Here is a 10,739-nt window from a genome sequence, read left to right as displayed (position 1 = left end):
AAAATGCCCGCCGATGCCTTCAACCCTCAGATCCCGTATGGTAGGAGAAAGAGGAACGTGATGTCGGGCAGCAAAGTCCGTGTCCATGAAGCAGGAAGTTGCACCCGAGTCCAGTAGCGCCAAAGCCTTGAGTCCTGATTGTCCGGTGAAAGAAAGGAGACATGGGACGCGGAAGTTGCGGGAATTGGTGGTGGCTTTGATGAAAGGTGGTGAGGAGCTTGATAAGGAAGAAAAGTGATTTTTATTTGGGGAGTCCAAACAGACAGCTCCTACTCTGTTTGGACAGGGTCGTTTCCCGACTGCAACAGTGGTGGACTTTGAGGCAGAGTGAACTCGAGCAATCGGGGAGGCTTCCTAGGACACACAGCTGCTTTGTGATTAGGATCAGCACAGTAGAGGCAAAGATTATGAGATATTCGACGTTGCCTCTCAGCAGGACTCAACTTCCCTCTAATGAGTCGGGGAGTACCAGAAATATCCATCGGGACCGGAGCAGTAGGTTCAGGACTATGCCCCGAAGACTCAAGCTGGGATTCCTGAGTCTGGGACGGAAAAACAGCGGCGCGGCGACTTTCCTGACGACGTTCAAAGAGACGATTGTCACATCGAACAGCTTTGTTGATGGCGTCCGACAGGTCCTTGGGATCCTCCATGGTGAGCAACAAATCCTTGACACTGTTGTTGAGGCCGAAACGAAATTGGTCAATCAGGGCCCGCTCATCCCACTGAGTGTCCAAGGCAAGGAGTTGGAACTCTGCAGCGTAGATCGAGGCAGGACGAGACCCCTGAGAGAGACGTCTCATCTTTGTGGTAGCAGCCCGAACCCGATCCGTCTCGCCAAAACATGCTTCGAGCTTCTCTTTGAACAATTGAAGATCCATCAGCTCCGGAACCACGACCCCTTTCATGCTCTTCTCCAGAAGAGGAGAAAACCATGACAAAGCTGCACCCTCGAGCAACGTCCCAATCGCGCCGATTTGAGACTCGGGAGTGGGGTACCGCCGATGTTGAAGTGCAAAGATCAGCTCCATTTGATTCAAAAATCCACGAAGCTCCGAACGCTTGCCTGAAAATTTCGCCGGGAAACTCACCTTCGGTTCAGGAACTTTGCTGGATCCTTGAGCCGAAAGTGAAGCAAGCTCCTGCTGCATGCGAAGAAGGGTCGCCTTCAGCTCGGTATTCTCAGACTGGATTTTTGCAAGGACTTCGGCAAAGAAATCAGGATGGCTTGGAGACTCCATTGGCAAGAAGAAAGAAAAGAAAGGGGGGAAAAGACAAAGGCAATCAAATAATCAAAACAAGCTAAAAGAAAAGCAAAAAAACACAATCTGAATCAAACTGTCAAGACCCCCAACAAGATCAAGACTGGAAAATGCTAAAGACAAAGAGAAAAAGCTAGTGAAAACAAAGAAGAGGCCTTAGACTGGTGTTGATTCAGATTGTGGAGAAATGGAACAAGGCTAACCTATATATACTATAGGTTGATGAAGCTCCACCACTCTTGGATCGAGGACAGCCTAAATACAGCTGAGGTCGAGGAGGTGCCACATCATCATCAGGAATGTGGCTCGAGACTCAGGAATCGGGAAGTGTCTCGAGAGTCAGGAATAGGGAAGTGTCTCGAGAGTCAGGAATAGAGAAGTGTCTCGAGAGTCAGGAATGTGGTCTGCAGGTCAGGAATCCGGTGAGAGTCAGGAATGTGGCAAGAATTGGGGGATTCCTGACACAAGACTTAGAAGTGCACAATTGAATGAGGTATTTCTAATAAATATTTCACTCACCTCATATAGGAATGGCTACCACTCTCAAATGGCGTATCGCCTCATGCCATCACCTCGTAATTTGTTATAACAATCCGATGAATTCATATTCGGCTTGTTCACCTTGAACTTTAAGTAAGATTTGCTAGAACAACTAAGAATTTATACTTGTTATTTGTATCATCTCACCTAGGAATAGCGTAAGGCCACATGCCATCACGCCTCCACTGATTCAGATTTGGATTGTTCACTTTGAAATAAAATACATTAGAAACTTAGTAAAGGAATATTAATGAATCTCACCTTGAACCCGGGTTATGAATGCTCTTGCTGCATCTCTTGCATGGTCTGGCAAGGTGATGGTGGCACTCTGCTTCCACATCCAACCATGCACAACATTATCCACCAATATGCTCATGCTAGGATCCCTTGGATTCAGCACCCATCTCTTTTCTAGGCAATCCTTCGTATATCCGGAACTTGGCTTGAACCACTCCACAGTTACATTGAAGGAGTTAGTTTCCGCGTCCTCCTCTGCATCAGTGATGCAGTGCCCCACCCATATCATTTGTTTTTTATTACTGGGTCTGACAAGCATGACCATTCCTTTGCAGACCTGTACTGGATTGAATGCTGAATCCGGCTTCTTGTTCCTCGGCCCACAATAGTGATCCTCAACATCGTTATCTGTCACTGCATTTCCAGAGGACATTGTTCCGCTACTATCTGGTGCTCTGGGTTCTGGCCAAAAGGACTCTTCCAATTCTTCATATACAACCGGCCCATTTTGGATAGCAGATATAATCTTCTCTCAGTATTCGAGCAAAGGCTTGCACCTCTTAAAATAGGATTCTCCACCAAACACCAACCCCCTCTTCCAGAAGGCAATATGCTATCTAATCTTGGCCACTATACTTTCCTGGTCTTTGAGTCCATCCGGGTGCATCGGCTATGCGGACCCCTGAGGAATCATAGGTTCCCCAGTTATGGGATCTCTCTTGAAGAGTTCAATGCCGTCCACTGGCAGCCACACTGTGTCCCATTCTCTCATCTTGTACCTCATCACTAGAGCACCGTCACGCATGCTGAAATGAAACTGAAGAGGCTTGGAGTGGCCAATCAGCGTTTCAGATCCGTCCCTGATGTAGCCTCTTACAAACCCCTTAAAGTCTGGAACCTCTGTCACAAGTGCAGCTTCAACAGTGCCTTTGATGCAATTTTGGAATTCATCGTAGAGTTGTGGGAGGGTGAGGACATTGGATTGGCGGAGGGACTCTGCCAGATGACTGAACATGGCATCGACATCTTCATGAGTGTGCCCAACCATGAGAAAGCCAAGTGTAACCATTTCAAATATGCCTTTGGCAACAAGCATCGCCAAGTACGCGAAGACGTACATGTTTTTGTTCTCACTGCCAGCATTGTCTGTTTGGAGCAGAAGATGGGGTGGAAGGCCACATCGGCTGCAAGAACTTCCTTGAGATTCTGCTTCGTTTGGATGAGGTTGTGCATTCACCGGGTGACCAGCCTCGTCAGAATGGCATGAGGCCTCACGTGATAACCCTACAATCTGACGGCCAACATATTCACTGGGATGGCATGGGGCCCCACGCGATACTGCAAGCCTTTGCTCCTCCAGCTGAACCCTGTATGGGGTTCGATCGACAAGGGCCTTATGCAAGGGTTGGCCGTTCAGCTCAGTCTGCGCACTTTGCAGAGACCTTAAGTGTTTTGCTAGGGACGCAATCATCATGTTTGCACCCCCGCCACCCCATAGAGGTACAAAGAAGTTCCCACTGTTCTAGGCACCATGCCCATAAGCGATTATGCCAAACAGAGACACAGGCAGCTGCATGGATGAAGAGATTGCCTTGGGGGCAGGATTGAGTTGAGGTAAGCACGTCTTTTTCTGGTCCATTTTGTCGTGGATGATGCAAAGGTAAGAGTCAGGTCTCTCCATGGAGAGAATCCTGTTATGATAATATGCAGTCCTGCAGCTTCTCTGCTTGATGTTGTGGTCAAGCCGCCTTCTAACCAACGTCTCTCGCTCTTGAGCGCTGCAAGAATTCTTCGACAAAGCCATTTTGATAGCAATGCACTCGTCACACTTTGAAAAGCTGGAGTACTTTCCTATACTCACATCCCTGAACCTGTTGCTCCACAATCTACTAAATCTAGATTGGCTCAGCTTCCTATAACCATTACTCTAGAGTTCCCGATTCACATCTTCCAATATGGCCCCCTTGGTATACATGGAAGGGAGAACTCGTTGGGTGTCTCGTGTTCCATCTTCCAAGAGGCGGGTTTTATGTGGTTGCTGCTCACTACATGTCTCGACAAACCTCTTGAAGATTGCCTCTCCATATACAACATGACCCCTGGTTTTGTGCGTACCATCGTTCCCATGGACTGCTTGTTGAACCCTTTGTTCCTCGAACTCAGTTTTGATTTTGTAGAATATGGTTTGAGGGACTCCATAAATGATTCTCCATGCCTTCATGCAGACCAAACCCCTCTGGAAGACCATGCCCCCCACCTGATGTTCTGAAGCATCAACAGATGACCGTAATGCCTCATACACAAAATTGCGAGCTGCCTTCCAGGACAATGTCTTGTATCTTGCTCTCTCCTCTTCAATAGCATCCCAATCAGCATGTTGACAGCACCTTCTCTTGCAACAAGCAACTGTCGAGACCATTCGAACCTCCATCGCCATTTTCTGCCTTTTTGGTTCGTTGCTCAGATCCCTTTGGCTGCGCTTTAGGAAGGTGTACTTTCTTTTCCCATGAAGAGATGTTTTGTCATCAGTTGTAGTGGTGTTTGATTGTGAATCCTTCACATTCTCAAACACTAAGTGCCTCAATTTCCAGCGCACAATGCTTCCAATAGTCAGACTATTTTCTTCTGTGTCAACAACCTCTAAAATTGCAACTCCAATATCATCCCGACCCAATTCTTGATTAGCAACCGCATCTCTTGGATCGACAACTATGGCTAAGCCCTCAGCTACCACCTCCCCCTCGGGGTTGTTTAGAAACACCTTTGCCTGAATCCATGTAGCACGGTTCTTAAGATCCACGGAGGGAACATGCGTCGCACTTGTGCTGTGCCCAACATCTGCTTTCTTCTAAAGATTTTTCAAGGCAACGACAACATTTACCCCGACGACCATCTCTCCTCATTCAATAGCGACCACATTCCCATCGAAAACAGTCTCTACTGATACAGCAGCATTGCCTTCCCCAAGCCTTTGACAGTGTATAACAAAGTTCCGATCCATAGACACAAGGGTCCCTTTTGCAACTCTCTTCCCACCATTCAAAATGTAAACCTTTTCCCCAACCCTGAAGGCCATTCTGAAAGTGCAAAAAAGAAGTTAAGACCATACAAAAAATGATTGGAGAATGGCCTAAATCATAACATACCAAACAACCTCAATAGCATGAGGCCACATGCCATTATTCAAACATGCTATTGACACCCACGTGAAATTTCACATTCACAAAATTGGCATGATGCCTCATGCCATCTTGATATACACACAGCTGCAGGCAAGTAAAAACATACATGACAATACGCTAGCCATGAAATTGCAAGGGCCCAAGATGGCATGTGGCCTCATGCCATTTCTAAATGTGGTCCTAAGCCATTCCATGGTGAACATACCAGGAAGCATAAGTGCCGAATATCAAGAGGAAGCAGTAGCCACACCAAAGACAGTGCCGCTCGCAACACCGCAACTACTCGTAGCATCACTCGCAACACCGCAACTGCTCGTAGCACCACTCGCACAAACTGCCACTCGCATAAACTGCCGCTCGCAATGGCGCTCGCAATGCCGCAACCGCTTGTAATCGCATAAACCACAGCTCACAACGCCGCTTACACAAGCAGCGCTCACTGCGCTCAGAGGAACCAAGAACACGGCGCACAAAAATGATAGACCTAGGAATGAGTTCGAGAATTCAAAAATAACACACGCTTAAACGTCACATCAAATCCTCTAACAAACCAGATCTTATGATTCCTCTAACAAATTTCAAACTGAGTAGCTTCTAGACTTTGCTGTCGGAGGTTGAACTTTGTCACATCATGTCCTTGCCTCGATCCAGCTGTGCCATGTCAGTGATTCGAACTTTGCCATGCCGTGTTAGCGATCCGCGCCAAGATTATTTGCCGTGTAAAGGAATAATTATGCTGTGTGTGTACGTCCATTTATGGCAATATAAGGCCACACGCCATTCAAAGAATAATGCTAGTCGAGCATTTTTTGGTGCATTTTTGGGTTCAAAATTGCATGAGCCCACACGCTATAAAGTTTACCTATACCAAAAATAGAAACAGCTTTATTTACTTGGGAATTTAAGTGGTTGAGGCATTTTTAAACTTACAAACACATGCCCTACTTACATTCCTTTGGTTGCTTAAAATTCAAAAATATTATAAACCTTTCTTTTTGCATTTTCAATGTTTTCAATTATGGTTTTTGATTTTCGCAAGACCAGCCTAGTAACCTATTTGCATCCCGTCATGTTTATAGCTAGCTTTCGTATGTCCCCTTCGCTAGCCTGAGATACATCTGCTCGGCATCTGCCTCTTACAGCATTTGCCCAGAAAGGGCATCTTTCTTCACGCAGCATTTGCCACATGTTTAGGGTTTAGGGTTTAGGGTTTAGCAATTCAGTAGCTTGATAAACATGCAAATACAGAACTTGATGCAAAATCCTTTGATATGTCACAATGCCCCTAGGACCATAAACACATTTCAATAGAGAGGGTCCTTTCATTTCATAACTCCTTACGTAGATCTTGGTGAAACCAGAGTTAGTGAAGTTAGTTTCTTGTGATCCCGCATCTGATTGTGATGTCCCTTTGCAGTGTCGATGGAAAGGTCAATGCACACCAAACTGTAAAATCTTGGAGCAAAATAACGGTCGGATTTATGGCAAATGCCCCTGAAACATTGTAAGGCTCGTGTGGTCTCATGTGGTGTCTGATCGAGATGCTTCTTTGGACGGTCATCAAGAAAGACATTGTATACCATTATGTAAAATCTAGTTGCAATCTAACGGTTGGATCTCCAGAAAACTCAAAAAAATCTCGCGCGTGTCAAAATATTCTAGGAATATACTCCTATGTGCCCCTGAAAATGGCATGCGGCCCCACGCCATTCAAGAGATAACGCCAGATGACGCTAAGCATTTTTTGGTGCATTTTTTGGGATCAAAATTGCATGAGCCCACACGCTTGAACGTCACATCAAATCCTCTGACAAACCAGATCTTATAATTCCTTTGACAAATTTCAAACTGAGTAGCTTCTAGACTTTGCTGTTGGACGTTGAACTTTGTCACATCATATCCTTGCCTCGATCCAGCTGTGCCATGTCATTGATTCGAACTTTGCCATGCCATGTCAGCGATCCGCGCCAAGATTATTCGCTGTGTAACTGCTCGGCATCTGCCTCTTACAGCATTTGCCCAGAAAGGGCATCTTTCTTCACGCAGCATTTGCCACATGTTTAGGGTTTAGGGTTTAGCAATTCAGTAGCTTGATAAACATGCAAATACAGAACTTGATGCAAAATCCTTTGATATGTCACAATGCCCCTAGGACCATAAACACATTTCAATAGAGAGGGTCCTTTCATTTCATAACTCCTTACGTAGATCTTGGTGAAACCAGAGTTAGTGAAGTTGGTTTCTTATGATCCCGCATCTGATTGTGATGTCCCTTTGCAGTGTCGATGGAAAGGTCAATGCACACCAAACTGTAAAATCTTGGAGCAAAATAACGGTCGGATCTATGGCAAATTCCCTTGAAACATTGTAAGGCTCGTGTGGTCTCATGTGGTGTCCGATCAAGATGCTTCTTTGCAGGGTCATCAAGAAGGACATTGTATACCATTCTTTATTTAGCTGAACATTTGGCATTTTTGGAAATACAAGATGCTTTGGAATATCCAATCATGCATGGTATATATATAGCGAGGGTATTAAATGATATCCCAATCATGATCTTTCTTTTGGATTTCGCGTGCATGCAGTCCGAGGAATGATGACGTTACGGATTTCTTTTGAATTTCACGTGCATGCATGCGCGCGGCAATCCAGAAATTAATGGTGGCACCCAAATCCGAGGAATGATGACGTTGCAGGATTACCAACCGTCGTGACATTTCGCGCGTATGAGGTTAGGTTTTGCATCGTACTGGCACTCGCATCGCGCTCCAACTCGCGATCACGCTCACATTCGCGCTCATCTACCTTCTCTACAAGTTTCTCGTGTGCATCGGCGTCCACTCGTGCTTGCATCACACTCGCGCTCACATCGCGCTCGTGTGCATCAGTGTCCACTTCAAGACACACCCAGTTTGTAACTTTGCCGCCAACTCTGCCGCCCACTCCGCCACCCACACGCAGCCCACTTGGCGTCCCGGGAGATTTCAGCGCCACTCTCCAACTGTAAGTGGTAGAGTAGCCTTGCTACTAAGATCCGCTACACACATAGTGCACATTCGCCAGCGAGTCCAGCCTCAATTGTCACGCCTCCATTCGGCTTCAAATGGTAAGTCTTTTAGGCCAAGTAGAAAATGGCATGAGGCCACATGCCATTCAGTAGCAACATTGGCATGAACCGATTGGGCTCTCGAGTGCAGTCCGGTTACAGATGGCGTGTAGCCTCACGCCATCTTAGGATGCAGCCTCAAGACATCTGATGCAGTGGTGAATGGCGTGTGGCCTCACGTTAATTCCAGCTGTTAGCTTTTCATCTGTCAGCTCTAATTGTTGTGCATTTCTGAACAGGCGAGGAATTGCGTTCTTCTTCCAGCCACTGTCAATGTGGATGCAGAGAAGGGGGAGGAGCTCACCAGTTGGACTTTCGGGATGGAAGGCGAGGATCTAAGGCTGTACAACACAGATGGTGGGAGAAAAGAATGCATGGGGATCCTTATCCAAGTGACAGACACTCCATGCAGTTCCATACAAGAATATGGACTGGCACTTGTGGTAAAGACAGCGTCCGCCTTCAAGATCCACCTTGCACATCCTAGCGGCTTCCCGGAGGGGGGCAGCGGCTATGAGGAATTCCTAGAGGGAGCTAGGGAGAAGTTGTCCAGGAGGCCCACAATTTCAAAGACGCTGCGGGTCTATGAAGATTACATGGAATCTATGGACCTCACCTACAGCGATGTTCAAAAACTATATTCCAACATTGAGCCGTTGAGAGTGCCTCCAGTTCGCAAAGCGAAGGGGAAGGGGGTCGATCTGGAAACTACCCCGAAGCAGAAAAGGGTGGTCAAGCTCAAGCCGACGTCCAACTCTCCTGCTCCAAAAAAGAAGCTACTCGGTGATGCCATTGCCTCGGGTTCGAACACTACACCCACCAAAAAGAAGAGCCGCAAAGAGCAGAAAGAGCAAAAAGAGGCAGCAAAAATCGTCGTAGATAATAGTACTTGTTACTATTCCAACAAAGTATATACAATCGACGTGAGCCGTATCGACATCCAAAGCAAATACAACCACAGGCTAGTATCTGATGAGTGGGTGGAGAAGCTGAAGCAGAAGATGTTGGCAAGTCCAGTAACACCCGACATCGCAAACGTGATCCCCTACTACCGAACAATGAAGGGCAAGACGAGGTTTCCAGACTTGATCAATAGGAAGGTGTTAGACGATCAGAACATCCGGTTGTATGCTGTCTCCGGGCAGCATTCTAGCTTGGCGATGCAAGAGATAGTTGTGGATATTATGGTGGGCGAGGAGGTGAAGAAACTCTTCAAGACAAGAGTTGTCCGCCTGATAAAAGGCAATTCGCCCCTCCGATCTATCATATACATCTCCCACGCGCAGAATGTCAAGCAAGAAACGTACTACAAATCGGGTCTGCACGAGACATTGGCACGAACACGGAAGCTCTGGGTTCAACTGAAGAAGCCACAAAAACCAGGGCAAGGACGTGCACTAGCAACTAGCGCCTGGCAGGTAAGCCTCGTTGCATGTGGCATAACATGTGGCCTCACGCCATTTCCATTGCAGGAATTCTCGAGTCTTCTCTCGAAAACACTGGGGGTCAATGACACACTCAGCATCCATAACATTCTACTCGCGACAAAAGTTATTTTTGACAAATGGGTAGATGTGCTGAGGAGGTACCATGACGGGGAGTTGCTAAACTCAATGGGTGTGGAGGACGGTCGGAAGCCCAATGATTTGAAGCTCAACGCCTTGCGTTTCTCGCGGTCTCTAGATGACGACGACCTTCTGACAGTGGCTAATGCTCTTTTACGTGGTGAGGTAGTCTTCAACAAGACCAAAATGACTCCCGGCCATATTGTGACATACGAGGACTTGTGCACGACTCTGAGAGCTCGTGCGCTATTGAAGGATTGGATCTTCGAGCAAGTGGCCGTGGAGAGGGTGAGCATCAACACCACGCAAGAGATGATGGAAGCGCTAGAGTTGTCAAATGAAGACATCGACGAGTACGTGAAGGGGGCCCCCAAGTTCATCGATCTGCTGCGGGATGCCACGAAAAGTAAAGCTGAGAAGTTGGATCAGTATCTAAATTTCATTAAGAGGGATGTCGACCGCCGGCTTCAGAAATAGCTCGACCCCGCAGCAGAGGCCTATCGAGAACCTTACCAGGTATACGTGAATTCGGATGAGGATCAAAGGTGGAGGAGCATCGTTTCCCGCAGAGATGAGCAGGTCAAGAACATCTTTTGTGTGATGGACTTCACAAACGAGGAGATCACTCATGCAGACGAAGTCAGCTCCATCATTGACTTAATGGTGGGACTTGCGGAGGTGGAATCTTCAGTCCACTATATGATCTACGACTCCGAATCCTATCACAAGTTCTGGAAGGCCTTCAACGAGGTGAAGGCTCGGTTGAAAGGCAAGGAGATGCGGCAGATCCATGGGATAATGGCTAAGAAGAAGATACCGACGAATGTCCGCATCTTGGACTGGAGAA

The sequence above is a fragment of the Selaginella moellendorffii genome, unplaced genomic scaffold, assembly GCF_000143415.4.
Source record: "Selaginella moellendorffii unplaced genomic scaffold, v1.0 SELMOscaffold_32, whole genome shotgun sequence".
NCBI lineage: Eukaryota > Viridiplantae > Streptophyta > Lycopodiopsida > Selaginellales > Selaginellaceae > Selaginella > Selaginella moellendorffii.
This window is presented reverse-complemented; position numbering follows the sequence as displayed.